The 19,238-nt window shown below is 43.5% G+C and overlaps 1 protein-coding gene across 1 annotated transcript in view; it reads left to right on the forward strand.

The window, feature by feature from the left end:
- Window positions 1-2,538: 2,538 nt before the first annotated feature.
- LOC125010559 (receptor-type tyrosine-protein phosphatase F) overlaps window positions 2,539-19,238 on the forward strand; it is a 160,370-nt gene continuing 143,670 nt past the window's right edge. The window contains exon 1 of the mRNA XM_047589289.1: window positions 2,539-3,104. The gene's annotated coding sequence lies outside the window, so the exon portion shown is untranslated. The remainder of the gene's footprint in view (window positions 3,105-19,238) is intronic.

Below are 19,238 nucleotides of genomic sequence, written 5' to 3' on the forward strand. Positions count from 1 at the left end.
TAACGTTCGCACGTGCTACAAATTGCAGTTCAATTAACGCCATCAATAAATGCATAATGGAGGAGCTGTGTTTATGACTATCCCCTTCAATAACAGAGTTCTTATATGAACTGCTTAATTATTCTAAAATCAAAACTTCACACAGTTTCTGCGCAAATTCCTGTTTCATCGTCTATATTCTATTTTTAACGACTCTTTGTGATTTGGAGCGTGGACAGGAAAAGTAACTGCGCCAGTATTAAATCAGCTTTCCAACCATCAAACACCAACTGAGGGGCTTCTCCATAGAAATGAATCTCTTTACAAGTAATTTCTCCTGACTAATTTCCCCATAGAGTTCAATAAAAAAATTAATAAGGAGGAACAGCTGATAAAGGGATCCATGTATGAAACTTAATTCTAGCAGTGTTATGGTTAGGGGCTGATATGGTACCTCAGACACTTTTTGATTTGCACTAATTTAGCCAACCATTTATTCCGAATCACGGCAATAGCTGTGCGCAGGAAGTCGTTTCTAGCGGGAGTTTTGTTCCAATCCTCTGATGGATATAAGTTGTTTAATCGACTGGAAGGAATGGGTTTAATTTTCTATATGTTGAGTTTAAATTAATCGAAACAGTGTGCCGAACGCTGGATATTTTCCGCTTTATAGTCAATAAAACACGGCAGCTCTTTTGAAACCTCACTGAATCAAAGTGGGCACAATTGGACTCAAGGGGTCAAGAGTTTACAAGACCCCAGGATAAAAAAAATAAAAAATGTCCTACTCAGCAAACGCTGAGTGCTCAGTCTAGAAAATCTTGCAAGGACAAAACGTAGTTGTCCTCTTAGCACCATTTCTGCTAAAAAAAAAACAAAAAACAAGTCCAGACGCCGGCTATGACCTTGACGTGTAAGGTTGTTTATAGGTCTCCACCACTGTCCGTGTGACATGTCTAAAGCTGGTTAATTAACCCTTTGACTCCCACACTAAGTAATACGATTAATCACCATTAAATATCATTAACTTTTATATCATTCGTTCACACGAGCTTCAAATTCGAGCTGTGGTCATCTGGTCAAAAGCGCTATATCTCAGAAAGTATAAAAGCCACAGCTTAGATATTTGTACATATAATGTGTGACTGTAGCAGTCAAATGGTTACGCTTGGTTTTGGCCACTAGATTTATGCAACACTGACTTTTCTACATTCTGATGGTTCTACCCAATGGCCTCCCTCTGAGTGCAGTAATGCCAGCCAGCCCTGCCATTTGTCTCATTCCTATAACAATGTGCACAAGCTCTCATTTGTAAACTAAACACAGGAGGATTTGATTTTTTCAGTCACTTTGAGGTGACACATCAACTCATTTTATTACACAAGGTACGACTGAAATCACACGTGTACCCGCTGCGTGTGAGTGCGGCGGACGGAGGATTTACTTGATTGCCCACTTCAGCGTGAGACGTTTACGGCGGGGTAAAACCTCGTGTAAACGTCATTTGCACCGGTTATTAGGAAGGTGTGGCGGGTGGCCGGGCTGCAGTTCAGCGGGGGGCTCTGCCAAGCTAACGATTGATCATGGTAAGGTTAGGAGGCGGAGTGGATGGGTTGTCAGAATCCTGAAGATATTCAGGTCCTCATTACCGGGGGTCACAGCATCCCTGCCCCGCACGTTCAGCCGAGTCGCTTGAGTGCCCATGCACTAACAGCCTGAGCTGCACTGTAAGCAGAGCCCATTCTCTGTCCCCCTAACAAAGCTTCGCTTGTGAGTTGTGTGGTTCCCACAATCTCCCACGGCTGCCAGTGGGTTAGGCAATAATGAATGAAGTGTTTTGAAATACTTGCGGCTCGAGCGGCACACGGGTCTCTTTCCTAATGGCTGCGAAATGAACTTTAAAATCACCACGGTTGCTGTTGAAGGCGTCTTCTCGACATTCGCTCCAAAACTTTGGCAGAAAGTTGGCTTGCGCTTGCAAATTATATGTCGCACCCTCGTCCTCAGTCTTTACAAGGTGAGAGCGAGGACCAAGAGTTGGGATCCGATTTTATTTGCTCAAGTAAATGAGGATAATGGGGCGGTATTTATAAATTTGCTATTCTCAGTGATGATTCATGACTGCTCATTGCAGAGGCTCCCAGATCTGTGGGTGAGGGGATGGGAGGGGGGGCGGTTAGTAGATTAGCTGTGGGGGCCTCTCAGGAAAATGAGGAGCAGCTTTAATACCACTGTTATGAGGAGCATTATTTACCCCCAAATTATTGATTCTGAAACCCTTATTTTAGTCGCAAATTTGCACTTTGTAGTGCAAAATTGATGCAAAAAAAAAGAGGAGTGACAAAGCTGGTGCATGTGCTCGGGGGGCTGCGGGGTTTGAGGGGCAGCGATGAGCGGACACGTTCGCGAGTGTAGCCGAGTGAATCCGAAAATCCCGCTGACCGACCTGCATGTGTTTCCTCCACAGACCAGGCAGCGAGAAGCGTGACTGACTGTGAGGGTGGAGGGGAGCGCGAGGAGGAGGAGGGGGGTGGTGGTGGTGGTGGTGGAGGGGAGTCGTAACAACAACTCCCTGCCGTCCACAGCTCCTGCTCCTGCAGCCGAAGGACCCTGCGCTGACTTCTGTGAGGATTTAACTTGCGAGAAAGGACAAGCGGGCCTCCCTCGTCGGAAGATTTCAGAAAAAAATAAAAATAAAAGAAGGGACATTTGTTCTCGCGTGTGTCCGCAGCGCCGTCTGAACACTTTGAGCGTGGCTGACGTTAACCCGTTAGCGGCGAGACACGGGAGCTGCCACGAATAGATCCAGTATCCACGACCCCCGTGGCCGGCCGGCCGACCGAGCGACCGACCGACCGACCGGGACAGGACCTCGTGTTTCCCCCTGGCAGAGGACTCGTATCTTTTCACCCTCCTCCTCCTCCTCCTCGTCTCCTTCTTCTTCTTCTCCTTTCTCCTCCTCTTCTTCTTCTTCTTCTTCTTCTTTTTCTTACTCTGGCTACTAAACTCCCGTGGCTGCTTATACATTACACGAAGTGGATTGCTACAAACTGAAGACGGGACTGGACGCCGTGGTTCAGAGGAGCGGAGAGAAATGCCAACGGCGGTGACAAAGAGGAGATTCAGTAAGTGCACCGTTATCTTCTTCTTTTCGGTGTCCCCCATTGAACTTGATTGACTCTGTCTTGCCTAATTTTCTTTTTTCCATGCGTCAAGTTGAAACCGAACTCGGCGCTGTTTCACCAGCGCCTTGCGCGTGAATTTGTTTTATTTATTTATTTATTTATTTTTGTTCGTCGAGCTTTAATGAACCTGGAGACACTTTGGAAACGCTGAAAAGTGTTGAGACGGTCAAATAATATCGCTCCGTCTATGGGGGGGTGGGGGGGGGCTTCTTGGCTGCTGTAACGTCAGGCAGCCGAGCCACGCACACAGTTGGTTGCTGCTTTATCCACGCTAACTCTCAATTTATTGCAACTTTTATTTCATCGAGAGAATGTTTTTTTTTTTTTAATAAAAATGAAGGGAAGCGCAGAAATGTTCGCCTTTCGTTTCAGCAGAGACATTGAGGTGAAGGGAGAGAGGAGGAGGAGGAGGCGGAGGAGGCTGGATGCGAACCCCGGTCCCTCATTTTTCGGGAGTGATTTTCGATGCACAAGCCTCGCGCACGCTCGTCATTGAAACTGATTTGAATGCACTTTTCGGTGTGCAAAATAAAAAAATAATGAATAAATGAATTGACGTGTCTTCAGTCTGCGACGGGGACGAAATCGTCAACGAAGCAGAAAAAAAAGGTGTCGAGAATAAATAATAAATGGGGAGCATTGGTGGTCTGCGTGGCGCGAGCCCGACGTCACCCTGTGTATTATTTTGCGTCTAATTGTGTTGTGAGCCATTGCATTAGAAATGATTTGCCAGCAGTAGGTCCCGGCTCTCTGTGCAGACCTGGCTTTTTTTTTTTTTTTTTTTTTTTTTTTTTTTTAACACTTACTGTGCGCGTCCACGACAGCGAGCGCCCCCGACGCACGAAATCTTTGCCCTTTCTTTATTTATCATGATCCGACACGGAGTGTGGGAGATCTCCAGTGCCCATCAACTGCAGAATCTCCTGTCATGTAGGTGTCAGCTACGTTGTGCTTTTAAAAATATGTCCTGCTGCAGCAGCACTGGCTGCAGATACAGGTTTGATGCCTGTGCTCCTTGCAGCTGTGGCCCCAGAATCTTCCAGTAGAAATCGCAAAGCCGTTTTTTTGTAACAGCATTTACAGGTGGGTCGCTTCATGTAACAACAGAGAGGCCCATTCAGGTATTGAACACGTCTGAATTCTGGGGTGGACGTACAGAAAGGATTCTCCTCAGCGTTGCATCAATCCCTCTGCCCTGTCGGGTTTATTTAAAGAAAGGACCGGGAGCAGTTTTGCAGGGTGAGTGACATGCCGGAGTAGCCTCATGCCTGTCATTTATCAATGCGCGGATCCGTTTAAAGCTGTCACGGGCACAATGAAGAGACCTAACCATGAGCCAAACCGTAACAGGGTGGTACAGGGTGGGTTAGTTTCTTGGAATTGCATCAGAGACTCTCTGCAACTGAATGCCATGGGCCTGCTGCATGTCTGAGTTTCCAACCTTCAGCCCCTGCCAACTGAAAAGAAAGTGATGTGTTGTAATTCAGCTCTCGGTTCAGGGTACTTTTATGCAGAAATGACCTATAGGTTACAGTGTACGCGTTACGGCCGCGCGTATGCTTTATGACCGTGTCCATGCTTTATGGCTGCGTGTGGCTTTTGCATTTAGATTATTTCAGCAGATGACGTGCGGCTTAATGCGATTCCTTCCCTAAAGCAAAGTCCTCTTTCTACGTCTGCTTCGCTCTAGCATTCTGAATTATGCGTTGTTTTCTACTGGACAGATATGTTATCATTTAAACCTGTGTTGACAGGCCTGATAGATGCCGTGTTGCTGGAGCATGTTTGATAGATTGTGGATCGCAGGGGAAGCTGTGGGGCTTCTTTGCCGTGTTTATCCTGGCTCATTTTCTTATTTATTCTCTCTTCTTGCGGACCAGGAAAGTTATCACACAAAGAATCTGGCCTTTTCTTTGAAGTGCATGAAGATTTTTTTTACCAAGATGTTTATTTGCTGGATAATGACTCATTGCCACAAGCAATTAGGTCTACTTTATACTCGAACCAAAAATTATTCCAGAGGAGACTTGTTCGACCATGACTCCTGAGGGCTTTACAGAGTGGCTCACGATGGTTTTTTTTCTCTTGCACTCATTTGATAGAGTGGTGTGCAGGCCCTTAGCTGGTGACGTCATCTGCTAGGCACACATACTGACAAAAGTTTAGCTGATGGTTGAGCCATCTCTGTTGTGGTCTGAACTTTAAAACTAAATCTTCTTTTTCCGTCACATAAATTGTAAACTTGTCTGTATAGTATTTGCACTCACACGACAGTTCGTTAGGTGCACAAATAGAGACAAACACACTCTAAAGTGACAGTCCTTCACGAAATCCTCCTTCACACCTGTTACAATGAACTGGTTAATGTTGAATCTGAGTAAGTAATGTGGTAATTTCATTGCGTGATCCCTCTGGAGGATGCAGTTTGTGGCACAGTTAAGCTGTATTGAATTAAACACAAAAGTGTTCCTGTTATTTACCTGCGCCATTGACTGAAATGAGGTTATCAAAATATTAGAAACATGTGTCATTACTACACAATGCAACTCAATAGTAGTACTAGTGGCAGCCTCTAACCTGAAGTTGAATCAACAGCCTTTCATGTTGTTAGGAACAAATGCTGAACACCACAACCTTCACCAAGCTAAGCTGAGAGTCTAGGACTGTCATATTTGAATGTGTTCTTTTTCGCTCCAGGTGAGTGCATAACCCAAGAGTATGACCTAGAGGAGAAGCGACGTTTTATTTATTTCTCAACAGAGTATAATTGAAATCTTGGTTTATTTCAATTTTCTCTGCCGACGGTAAACAGAATCGGATAACCTTAAGGTTGCTCTCCACTCAGAGCTGTAACTCCTGTGTTTGAGCTTCTCTGTACAGAATGACATATATTTAGAGCATGACCCCCAGGAAGCCGCTTTAAATTCGTCTGCTGAAAGTGGAGCTTTTGTGCAAGCAGGATTTCAGGCATGGCAGCTAGTCTGAAAGGCAGTAGTGGTCAAATTGGCAACGTACGCTGATCAGCCACAAGAGGAGAAGTAAACAACATTGATTATCTTGTTATATTGTTGGGGAAACTTTTGGATCTGGCATTCATTCATGTGGATGTTACTTAGACATGTACCACCCACTTAGACCAGACAAGGCAACCCCACCCCACAGCAATGACACTGAAAAACACACAAAAATGCTTTAGGAACTAACTAAAAAAAAAAAAAAAATGACCAAAAAAAGACCAACACAAGGGTTTGACCTGTCCTCCAAATTCACTCCATCCCAAACTGAACAAGTATCTGTGGGATGCGCTGAAACGAGCCTAATCCACACAGACCCCAATCCTCAACCCACAGGACCGAAAGGCACCAACATCATTGTGTTACACACCACAGGACACCCTGAGAAGGTCCATGTCCATTCTCCGATGAGTCACAACTGTTTTGGAGGCTACACAATATTACGACGGTGGTCATAATGTTACACCTGATTGGTGTCCAATGTGATGTGGAGACAAAGCCTGCATTGCACATTGAGAGTTGAGTTTCTGTGGGATTGAATTCAGTAGATAAGCTTGGACAGATACAGGTAAGATACAGGACGCATAGACATAGACATAAGTTATTATTCAAAGTCCATCTTAGTTTCAGTTCTTTTGGGGGCAGTTTTCCTTTCATGCAAAGTAAGGTCATGTGTGTTGCATGTTTCAGGTATTTTTGAAATATTTAAATGCTTCCCAGTGGTTGTATCAACATTTCCCTGCTGTATTTGTTGTGTTAGCCGGTCTGCGTACATCCCCTGGCCTGTGTGGACGCTTGTACGTTCTTAGGGTATTTCCTAGCAGGCCTGGTCTGGGGCTCGGAGCCAGAGCAACTGCCTCGGCTTCCTCATATACGGTGCTCCCTGGCATGGCCGGGGCTAAATGGCACCGTTAAAGAGCTCCAGCTCCTCCGTGACCACATGCTGAAAAGCCACTCGGCACAACCCTCTCCCAGCTGACGCGTTCTCATGCTTTCCATATGGGCAAAATCTTGGTAATTTCAGGGCCCCGGAGTTCTAATGAGAGGTTTTGCCTATAGCGTGTTGGTCTGTGGTGGGCGGGATCAGCGTTTCTCCGGTTTATGGGGGATTATAACTACTCCTCACTGGCCCACTGTCAGGGCGTTGGCACAGACAAACCAAGAACTCTTTTTTAACCAGGCAAACTGGCTCAAACTGGTTGCGGTGGTTCTCTGGCTCGGAGATTGCAGCAGCTAGTTTCCGAGCTTAAACGTGCATCCGCTGTTGCAAATCGGGACAGTTACTGTACGTATCAAGCTTCAGAGACGGATACGAAGTGTGCTGAATTTTCTGCCTAGGGGATCAGGATGTTTTTCTCTTGCATCAATAGGGATGCTGCGAGCGTCTGCTATTGTCCTGCTTAGCATCCCATCCCCACACAGAGACAGGGTGCTCTTAGTAGCACGCATGGCGGATTTTTAACAATGCCTGCTCCTTAACGTCAGCAGCACAGAGGCAAAGAGTGATTTACCACTCGGTCTACGAGGGTAATGTAGGAGCAATTTGACTGCTGATTGAAACCAGGTCTCCCATTTCAGAGTCCACTGGTGACATTATAAACCATTTACACCAATGTTTTACAGGGCACCCCTGCATTCGGGGAAAGTGGAAACAGACACACGCTCTAAAAATGGCCCGTGCTACCGCGAGCGCCTTCGCTTCATCCAGTCCTTGTGTGATTTGTTGTTTTTTTTCCTTGAAAGCGTGTGCGTGCTGCAGAGTGGATTTGTGCATATAGATGACATTGAAAGGTCAAATGTTAGGTTAATCAGTTCTGTCTGTTTTTCATTTAGGCAGAAGGAGCTAGATGCAGGGGGTCTGTCTGCTTTTGATTATGCAGCCTCCTGTATAAGTGGTTAAGCTATTTTCCTCAGCCATTAAGAGTGAGTCAGAACTGTGGTGCAAATCCTTTGTCCAAACCTTAGGACATTTAGTCTTGCGCCGCCTTTGTTGGAAGATAGCCGTTACTCAAATGGCGCGAGCGTCCTTAATTAAGTTTTCACCATCTAAACCACATGGTTTATTACAGAGTGGAAGTGCTAATGATGAGAAGAAGAGATTCCCATTTAGATAAAAGTGTAAAGACCAACGAGGAAAGGTTGTTGGTTTTTGACGTGTGAACCGAGGATTTCTGTTAGCAACTAGCAATGAATATTGACTATGGGTGAGTTGGTGCTGCAATACCTTCATTAAATCACAAAAATGTTAAAGATGGTTTAAATCTCCAACTTTCTCTTTACCAGTTACCATTATAAAAATGACAGAGGGAAAATGACACAATCAATACGGCCTCAGTTGGCATTAAGGCTGCATAATCTTTTCACATTTGCCTCACTGTATTGGATTTCTCACGCACATCTTTGAATTTATAGATCACGGCTTCAATATTTCAGCTCGTTAGATTATTACTCGTCGACAGCCCCAAAATATCACTGCTGTTTTCTCTCCTCCCGTTGAGAGATTTTCTGATGTGCGAACGAGAACTCAAGACAACTGTGGAGTATCGTACACACATTGTGCAGTTAGCCCATTGGTATGCATAACAAAGTCCACAGTGAGATGTAGAAACTGTTGCTATTCATCTGCCGTCCCTGTGATCTCAGATGGTCCCAGATGGCTTTGCATTCTCACCACACAGGCCATCTAATTAAAACCTGAAACCAGCGAGCACATAAAAGAGCATTGTTACCAGCGTTTGTCATTGTTTTATAATCTGTCCTTGTTTCTCATATTAGAATATCTACATATCGGTTTGTTTGCCTTACCTGTCCAAGAGAAGTGATTTCATTTTTCATTATGAAGCCCTCCACTCTTGTAAGTGGTTGTAAGATACAAAAAGATCTTTCTTTTTTTTTTTTTTTTAAATTATACATGATGACAGTACATCTGAAATGATGAAATTGCTTGGGATTATATTTATGACATTATTGTTGGGTATTGCTGATGCCTAAATATCAATAATTATGTGATTTGTAAGCTGGTCTTAACGTCAGCAGAAGAATAAAGTGTTGTTCTTCTAACCCGACCTTGTAATTACAGGTTTATGTGTGCTTGATGAGTGACATGATTACACATGACAATGCTGCTGATAGTGTGGGGATGAAGGGTTTTTCATTAAAGCAATACAGTACAGTGTGTGTTCTGTACCTGCAGTACACTCGTCTTAAAACCGTGTAAAAGTTTGCTTTAAGCAAAAATTAAAATTTATAACTAAACTTATCGATCTCTAAGAAAAAAGTATCAAAAGTGCAATACGTGCCCGAGTGCCCCTTGATGTTATGTAACTGCTTTTCCTGTGATATTTCATAAATTAGTCAACTCTGACTGCACCATCAAGTGTTAAACAGATTTTATGATTCATTAATGCTACGTCCACACTGGCAGCGACGGAGCACCGAGCGACAACTGTCGACGTGTCCATTGTGAACGGAAGCGGTAGCGACAAGCCGATGTCTCACTTGCTAACATCCAACGCGTCAACCAGTCTTGTGTTTGCTCACATTTCCGAGTCATACATACAACCAATGCCCGTTCCAAAAACGCCACGGTTGACTCAGCAGCAGTGGAACTGGCAACACTTTCGGGGTAATGGCGGAGTGTGAATGCTATGATATAATGTCCACACAAAGGCTGCAACAAACAGCAGTCCATTTAACCTTTTGTTCAAACAAAAGTCTCTTAGTAACGTATTTCAATGTGAAATCCGTGAGCGAAGAAAGTCTTTGCAGCCTTAGTCCATGTCACCTTGTAAATGCAACCAAGCTCTTGACACCAAAACCAATGGACATACCTTGACATATAGTTCATATATGACCATTGGTATTATTTGTATTCTATTTCCTCAGTTGGAGAAAAAAAGGGATGCATGGATGGGATGGATTCTACACCTATTGTTAAATGCCATTTTAAATTGTATGTTTTGTGTTTATTTGGATAAAACAAGCAATTTGAGTTCACTTTCTTCATCCTTGAGGAGAGTAAACCTTGTTTCTGTCGTTATTAAATCGATATGCCATGAGCCGCATGTTGACATTAATAAGTGGAACTGTCTGTGTGTAGACTGATGGCAACGCCCTCTTTGGGTGTAACTATCTGTTGTGCGGTTTAACACCGCTCAGCGCAGCGTGTCCGGTTGGATCCGTGTGATGAATCGAGCCACTGGCCGCTCGGTTTCCTCGCGTCTGTTGAAACACGCAGCGATGCGGCCTTCCATCTGAAGTGCGTCCCCCCCGGTTCACTGCTGCGTGTGGCTGTTTTTGTTGTTTTGCTCAGTGCCGCTTTTGTTTTGTGTCATCCTGCTGAGAAACCACTTGAAATGGGACAAAACTCCCATTGTTTCATTTCGCACTCGGATATTACACTTTTATACTTTCATAAAGTTGAGTGCCATGGAAAAGGGAAAACACGAGGCTCGTTCTCATGCGGCCCTTCTTGTTTCGCAGGGTTGGAAATATATGAAATCCTAATGCCGCTGTAATGCATCAAATCCAAGTGCGAATTTTATGAATCATTAGAGTCCAAATAGCTTCGTGTCAGTTGCCGCTTGTGGGTTATTACCTCTTTCGGTTGGAGATGCTAACATATATTCTGTGCATGCTCAGCCTGGGTTACGGCGCCGTAGACACTTTTATCACATCTGGTGTATTGTTAAATGTACCAGGGTGTTGACAGGAATGCGCGACACGTGTGTTAAGGTCTCGGCGCAGTGGCTATTCATCTATCTGCCCAGTCAGCAGAAGTGCACAGATGATGCACTCTTTCATTTGAGACAAACGCAGGATGGGGACAAATGGAGCGACGGTTCACCGGCTGGTGTCATTCGTTTCGCTTGTCATTGTCTACCTATACTTTTCAGGTCCTCATCTAATTACATACTCTCGCAAACACACAGGTTGCGCACCAGAGCCGATGCAGAGCATTACTTGAAGGTCAAACAGTCGGCCTGCTTATCAGGCTGGATCAAAATGCCACATGCATATATTAAAGATTGAGTGTAGTTAACAGTGAGACAGTTTTCCTCAAAGAACATTGATTCAAGAGACGTAGGACGTGCCCGTCTTTATTATCCGCTGTTCATAATGAACATGCAGGGACGCAGTTGCATGATGGGAAACATTTGACAGAGTTAATGGAGTTTTTTTCCATTTATGTTCAGAATCATGACTTTGCAGCCTGCGTCTCGTACACTTTAGAAGACTGTCAGCACACGACTGCTTTTTTCTCTAAAAGCCCTTTTGCTCACGGGAATATCTGTCGACGCCATTACCATTTTTGTCGAGAATACGGTTATACAAGCACACGCAGATTTCGTGTGCACTTTTAAGGTGAAAAAGAAAAAAAAAAAATGATGCTGACTGCTGGGGGGGGAAAAAAAAGGATTAAAAATCAGTATATCACGACATTTTGTCAGGATGCTCACCGAGCTGCATTAGCCTCTAGCTGACGGCCGACTGTTGGACGCTTGACAATTTGTAGAAGACTGACAATATGGTGATTGCGTCCGGACGAGCCAAGTGCTTATTTTTTTTTTCCTCCACAGAAGAACAAAAAAAAAAAAAAAAATCAGTTTCCTGACCATGTGTTTGATTGTGGCAAGTGAAGATTCTGACACGGGAGCTTCCGCCGCCACTAGCTGGGCGCGCTAAAGCACAAGAGTAAATGGCCAAAAAGTGCACGCCTTGCACTCCGTCTGTCCCGCAGATATGGCAGATGGATGGGATTTTAGGGAGTGGGGGGTGGGGCCCTTTGGCAGTGAGGGACAAGGGTGACAGCTCTTCGTCCGTGGAGAGCTACCAAGGGCCTTGGCTCTGAGCATCTACTGTGTCCTCTTGACAGGGCATTGATGCCATCAGAGACCATTAGCGCTGACAGCATGTCATTGTGTCACACTGGAGCTCATGGTGAAGTAATGAATAAGTAAAAAACAGTAAATAAAGATGGCGCACGTGGTGATACGCAGTCACATTTTTCTTACCTAAAACACTTTTACATTAAGCCCATTACAGCTTATTAGTGCAGATGACTCTTCACTTTATATATACGTCCCAGCACAAACGAAAAAATGTGATAGACACACAAAAATATACAGTAAAGACTAAAATGATATGCTGTCTTGACTTTTGGCCTTTGGTTTGAGCATTGACTTTCTCCAAAGCCTCCACAGCTAGCGTTGTGACACAAGTGAAGACTAGTGACTCTAATAAAGGCGCGTAATGCAATAAGTCTGTGACTGAATTAAAGACGGAGCAATGCAGTATTCCCACAGCTAGGCTTCAGTTGCACAAACATTTTTTTTTAAATACTTAAGTGTGAGACTACTTACTGTAAATAATTCACTCCCAGGGATCTGGATCGCGCTTGTGAAAATTGCTGAAACGTGTGAGGAAACGTTTCACACGGTCAGACCGTAAAGAATTAGTCCTGTGCCGTTGAACGAATGGTCTGATTTTATGTTGTGAAGCTGGAAATGCTGGGGATTGATTGGGAGATTGATGTTTTTTTTGTGGTTATTTATTTTAGGTCTGCCATAAACTAAAACCCCGTCCCTGTAGCGTCAAAACGTCTTTTACTGTTTCAATGACAGTTTGGCATCAAAGCTGCCAAAATGAAAGAAAAAGAAGATCCAAAATCACTTGACCAAACAAGTCTGCTGCGTGGAAGTTGTTCACCGTGCATGAAATTAAGTCAGTCAGGCAGAAATTTGCAAATTGTGCAATGTAGATGTTTCGCAAGGTGGTGTCAAGAGATCCTCACTCCAAAATACCACCAAAATAAAAATAAAAAAAGAAAGAAAAACAGAGTACAGTCAGGGAATGGCAGCACAAAAGCAACACTGAACACTACGTTTAAAGATGTTTTCTAGAGACGAACAAATATTACAGAGCGGGTTAAGGAGTTTATCACATTTGATGACCGGGTCATTTCTGTAGTAATATAGAGAACACTGGTTTTCATTGTCTGTTGGAGCTGAACTCTCCCTGTTACGTTCTAGTTGAACAGTACATACCTGTTCTAGGAAAATACAAGGAAGATACTGAGATTAATCACTATTTAAATTTAGAGCGCCGCGCATTTTGCGTTCCATCTGGGATGTGTTTTACTTTGCCGTTCCCATGTCTCTCGAGCAGGGACTGGAGAGGAACTGCGGCTTTGAACTTGCTTTTAATGGAATGTCTTTTCAGTGACCACCATGATAAGTTGTTTCCTGTATCCTACACACACATATATATATATGAATAAATATGGGCTATGATAATACAACTGACCTAGTGCCCAGTTGCACATTACCAGCATTCATCAGACTCACAATAAGTACATTTCAAGGTTACACACCACAGTGTGGAGCTGAAATCATGTCGAATTTTCCTAACTGTAGTCAGAAAGTAATGGAATATCACAGCATGAGGTTAGAGAGTGGTTTAGCTGGTGGTGGGAGGGGAGCTCATTTTGCTCTGTCTCCTCTAAATGGAATTTATTGTATATTTAATGTCTACAGACATGGGATAAAAGGCCGTTTTCCATTTCAGCAAGGTCTGCAGGTCATTTTCCGTTCCTGCATTTCCTCTCCATACCTGCATATAAATATTTATTTATTCATTTTTATGCGTCTGTTTATAATGACAGATATATATCTGAACAAAAAAATAAAAATTGGTTAATGCCACATCTCATAGGATTAAAGTCTGCGCTAATTTGCTGAAATTGCTAAGGGACAGATTTTAGCTGTGAATAAAGACACGTGCATGAATATAAAGTACACATTCAAATAAATGTGCCATAAAAGGACATAAAAATCCTCAGGGATGACACTTGATCATCCATGACTGCATGCCTGATCAGATTCAGAAAGTTACAGTGATCTCAGTTTTGATCCATTGCAGGCTAGGAGGATAAAGACTTCCACATATTAAACCCCTGAAGGGAGGAAGCTTCTGCCCAATGACGGCTTTATGAAAGGATAAACCCAGAATTACTGAGGCACGGGTCCTGGTCCCATCGACATTTATTTATGGAGTTTGCATTTGTACATTCAATGATGGTATTGCTTTAGACCGTGGCGAGGCCGTCTCCCTTAATCTGATACGTTATTATGTGCCTAAATCACATCTTAATGCACTTTCTACATCAGTTCCTGGTAAAGTTCCTGTGGTATTACTAAAAAAAAAAAAAAGGTTTTGCAATTTATGTTTAGTAGTGAATTGTGATGAATATTTGTGTGACGCTTGTGTTCATATCCGCTGTGTCTATCGGCAGAAGCCGATTTTTCCTTTAAAGCTTCCTCTGTCCAGTCACAATGAGATGAATACACTCAAGAGATGATGTCTCATTGTAATCACATAATAAAATCGTCTGACTCACTGGCACTAATACACTGATATGGTGGATTTACTTGTTTCATTTAGTGAACTGATGCAAAGTCTTTCTTTTTGTCGGTGTCACTTACTCCCCTATCCCTTGGGTGTTTGACAGTATTGTGTTCTTACACAGCAGAGTGGCAGTAGTTTACCGCAGAGGTCCCACTGACTCCTTCATCATCTGAACATGGTTATTGTCTGCTCTCATTACGTTTCCATAACTTTGTTTCTCGGATCTCTTGGTCACAGTTCAAACATTTTCCTTCACCGCCACCCTTTCTTCGTGCCCACTAGGAAGAGTCAATAGGACCCTATGGACACAGCAAGGTGAGCTCCATGCTGCCGCTCCTCTAAAAAGGGCAATGATTCATGAGGCTGGCTCCCTCGTCCCTGGGGCTGGGAGGAATAGCTGGCATTATCTTCTGCAAATGGGTTTGAAAATGCTCTTGGCCAGGTTGACCAAGGCTGATTTATAGCTCAAGAGTGGTTAGGCGCTCGTTTCCGGCATAGGTATAAAGCCCCTACGTCCACCGCATGCCTGAACATGCACACCAACACACAAGTGCACTTCACTGCGCACACAGTCTGCGAACCTGTGCAGTTTTACTCCGACCATGCATCTAGAAGAGGAAAAAGAAAGAGATGCCGCGGTTGTAGAGCACAAGCAGCGGCCTATTGTTCTTAATATGTCAGCGCAAGGATACGCTGCTTTTCACCCTTATCTTTCTTTGTCATAGCTTTTATATAGATATGAATCTTATCCTTGATTTGAAGTAGGAACCATTGTCAAAAAGAAAGAAGTTGCCTCCTGGAAATAGTTGCTTTTAATCTTGAATCTGAGAAGAGAATACCTTTCTCTTAAACAGCGCGAACCTACTGTGGTTAAGCTCCTTTGGACAGTCGAGTCTTAAGAAAGTCCACTGCTTGCTTTGTGCGTTTTCCAGGCGTCATATCCACGACTGAACTCTGGGGCCTCTGAGCCGTTCAGAGTCTCTGTCAACCAGGTAACGTTACTACGTGCGGCATGTGAGACAATTCATTTAGAGGGTAAACTGGAATTATTTAAAAAAAAAAAGCGTAAGTCACTTCAAATGGTGCAGATTTATTTTAAGCCTTCAATTGTCACAAAGCAATTAACGTGGCAAACAACTTCACAGAGCCTCTCAGAAGGGTTAAGAACGTTCCAGAGCGTTTTATGTCAGACTCCTGTCTGATTCCCACGCTGGTTTGCTCTGCGTTACGCAGTGATGGTCTTACGCTTCACACGCAAAAAAAGGGGGGTATCAGTCTCATTGTTAAGTCAACAAGGATTTAACAGAATCGGACAGATTGCGTTGTGAAGTGATAGTCGTGACGGAATAACCAGCGCATTTGCACATCGAGTTTGTCCTTTTCTGTCAACAGAAGTACAGTTTGTGGTGGAACCAGAGGGTGGGAGAGTCAGATTGCGGAGAAGGCATGCACAAACTGGATTTGACTTACTTTGTCAAGCGTCTAAAATGCAAACTGACAGCGAATGTTTTAGCTAACATCACCTGCTTCTGGTTTGGCGGTCCGTCCCGTTAGAAAATCCCGAGTTCCGTCTGGCCGCTTTTCCGTAAGATCTGCGTGAAGGCGGAAGGGGGAGCTTGCGTTTCGTCTCCGAGGAGACTCTGCGTAGCGCCGGCTTTAGGTTTTAATGAGTGACATTTTAACGCTGTTTGTTTTAGAGGTCTGCGCATGATGTCCGACCAAGCTCATCCGTCTTCTTAACGTCCCGCAGCCCTACCCCTTCCCGTCAGAGCATCACCTTTTCCAAGCTGGTTGTTAATGTTTCTAAATGGTGTACTTAACAAGTGGATTATTTAAAAGGCCCTGTGTCAGACAGATCTTTATCTGGCGGCTTGGCAGCTTGACTCCAACTCGCTCGGCTTCCTGTCTCTGCATGTTGATTAGCTTGTTTTCCTCCCCTCCCCGTGCTTCGCTGTGTAGTCTTCTGTCCTAACTCACCTCATGTGATTCGGGCTAAGTTTGAGGACTCCCAGGGAACGGTTAATCCTTTTTTCTTTCTTGTAAGACAGTGAACTGAACACGGTAAATTCTAACTCCGTGTTTGATGCATGAAATAGGGAATGTTGTGGGCTGTATCTCATTCTGCAGCGGCGTGATGGATCGTGTTTTAATGTAATATGTCTCCACAGAGGAGTCGTTAAATCTCTTACACCTGATAATGTGCGCTGTTGGGCGTATGAATGCTTGCGGTTGTTTTGCGCCCTCGCTGGTTTGAGGCTGGTGAACTGACGATGTAGCTTGAAGTGAAAACAAAACAGCAAATGGAAATATACTCAAGAAGCTTTTAAGATATTATTTGGTGTTGTTTTTCTCAGCTAAGTGGTCGGACAAGCGTTGATTTCACTCGGGCGAAGAGGTTGACCACATTTTAAGCATTTGATGAGCTCACTGTTCATTTGCAAACATTTTTTTGCCAGCTCAAACAATGCAGTGTAATATTTAGTAGAAAAATGTGCATTTATCCATTGATATTCGGGTGTCAAAATTTAACAGGAGCATTACACGAGGTTAGGCAGCTCCAAATGAACCGCCTGTGCTACATTTTGCTTTGTTCTCAGGGAACATTTTCAGGGTAATTGGGGAAAGAGATTGATGGCAGTGTGCATGATTGCTTTTCATGTATGAAACTCTGAATTGAGGGAGGAAAGAGTCGGGACTTGCCCACCCGTGCAAAGCTCACGAGAAGGGATTTGAAGTGAAAAGCAAGAGAACTCCTGAGAGTCTCACCCAGTGACAATAAAGAAAGCTGTTTAAGTTTGTGTCGTATTCTTGAAAGTAGAAAAAGATAATCAGTCGTTGATTTGAGAAAGCCATATGTAATATTTGAGTTGCCTTTGCTCTTTCCTGGCATTTATTTCTTGTCTTTTCACTGTGTAGTGACAGTCATGACACCGTGCTTCATTTTATATTAGACTCTTTATTTTAAAAAGCGACAGAATTAGGCTGATGCAAATATAATTACTTATTAACAAGACATACACTAATACGTATCATCATAGTCAGAAACAGATATTTCTCATGCTGTCTTTTGCTCGCTGCAAGTGTTATCAAGGCTTCTGTGCTTGCGGAAATCTGAGACACTTTGATCTGATCAGGAAGTTGTGTTTTATCTGCCACAACCAAGCAAACAGACATCAAAGTGAAGTCCAGCAAGTTAGGAAATAAGTGAGATTATTTTAATTGAAAAATGAATTGGCCCTCTAATTGACTCTTTCTGAGGTAAACCTTTGGAGGTTATCTGATAGAAGGCGGCAAATAAGGTACGACACCCAACAGTCAGGTTGCAATTAGCATAATCGCTTTCTAGTCGGACATAAACCACAGTTTGCAGAACTGCTTAGACATAACTGTCAAAATTCAGGTGACAAGTTTTTTTTTATTTTTTATTTTTTTATCTTATAACTGGTTGGTTTGCAAAATGTAAAACAAAAAGAATCCGACTGTTGACGCTGCCATTTTTATCCAACAGAATTGGAAAGGGGTTATTATAAGTCAGCAGAAAAGTGCTCCGTGAGTGGGTTCCAATGTTTCGATGGAAGGTTAGAACGGACTATGCACAGGCGTGGTACCTTTTATTTCATCCGTGCACTGGTCCTTTGATGTTGGGTTGAATCCAATCTGATACATACATACAGCCTCTTATGTAATACGGCTCCACAGCGCACACATAACTTAAAGTGGGTCTAATTTGAGCTCACTTAAGCGTTGTGTATTTCTTTTACAGCTGCATAGCTCTGCATCGACTAGCCCGTGGCCAGTGTTGCGTTTCATTTTGATGGAATTATATCATCATGTAGTACTCCTTAGGCTTTCAAATAAAGTTCAGTAGTGGCAGTTTCAGAAAACCTTTTGCTTACACGCCGATCAGGCATAATATTATGACCACCTTCCTGATATTGTGTGTAGGTCTCCCTTGTGCCTCCAAAACACTTGTGACTCATCAGAGAATGGACCTTTTGAGGTTGCCCTGTGGTGCAACACACAACACAATGATGTTAGTGGGGACCTTGCATCCCATAGATACTTGATCAGTTTGGGATCTAGTGAATCTGGAGGCCAGGTCAACACCTTGTGCTGTTTTTCTGAGTTGCTTCTGAATTGTTTTTGTGTGTGTGTCTGTGTCAGGCTGCATCCTGGTGGGGATGGCTGCTTCCATCAAGGAGTGTCATTGCTATGGCGTAGTGGGGTTGTCTGGTCTGGTCTGGTCTGGTCTGGTCTAGGTGGGTGGTCTAAGTAACATCCACACATATGCCACGTCCAAAGGTTTCCCAGCAGAACAAGGGGGTCTTAATGTTGTGGCCGATCAGTGTATGAAGAAAATTCTTAACTTCATATTGAAAAAGCCAATTAGCAAAAATAGAGCCACTTTCCTCTCAACACAATAAATAAATGAAGCAGTAAGTGGCAGTAATCATTAGTAATTGTAACTGCAGGCTTCTTGTTTCGTTTTACATATAATTCATTGGTAACAGTTGCAGTGTTTTGATTTAGAACCATTGAACATTCTTTACAGATGTGGTACTGGAAATAAGACAAGAAGGAATATTGATAAGCGCCAATGATCTGACCACACTTTTACACTCATTTGTGACTGTATCACATTGTTGAGTAGTTT

Source organism: Mugil cephalus, chromosome 7, assembly GCF_022458985.1.
Source record: "Mugil cephalus isolate CIBA_MC_2020 chromosome 7, CIBA_Mcephalus_1.1, whole genome shotgun sequence".
NCBI lineage: Eukaryota > Metazoa > Chordata > Actinopteri > Mugiliformes > Mugilidae > Mugil > Mugil cephalus.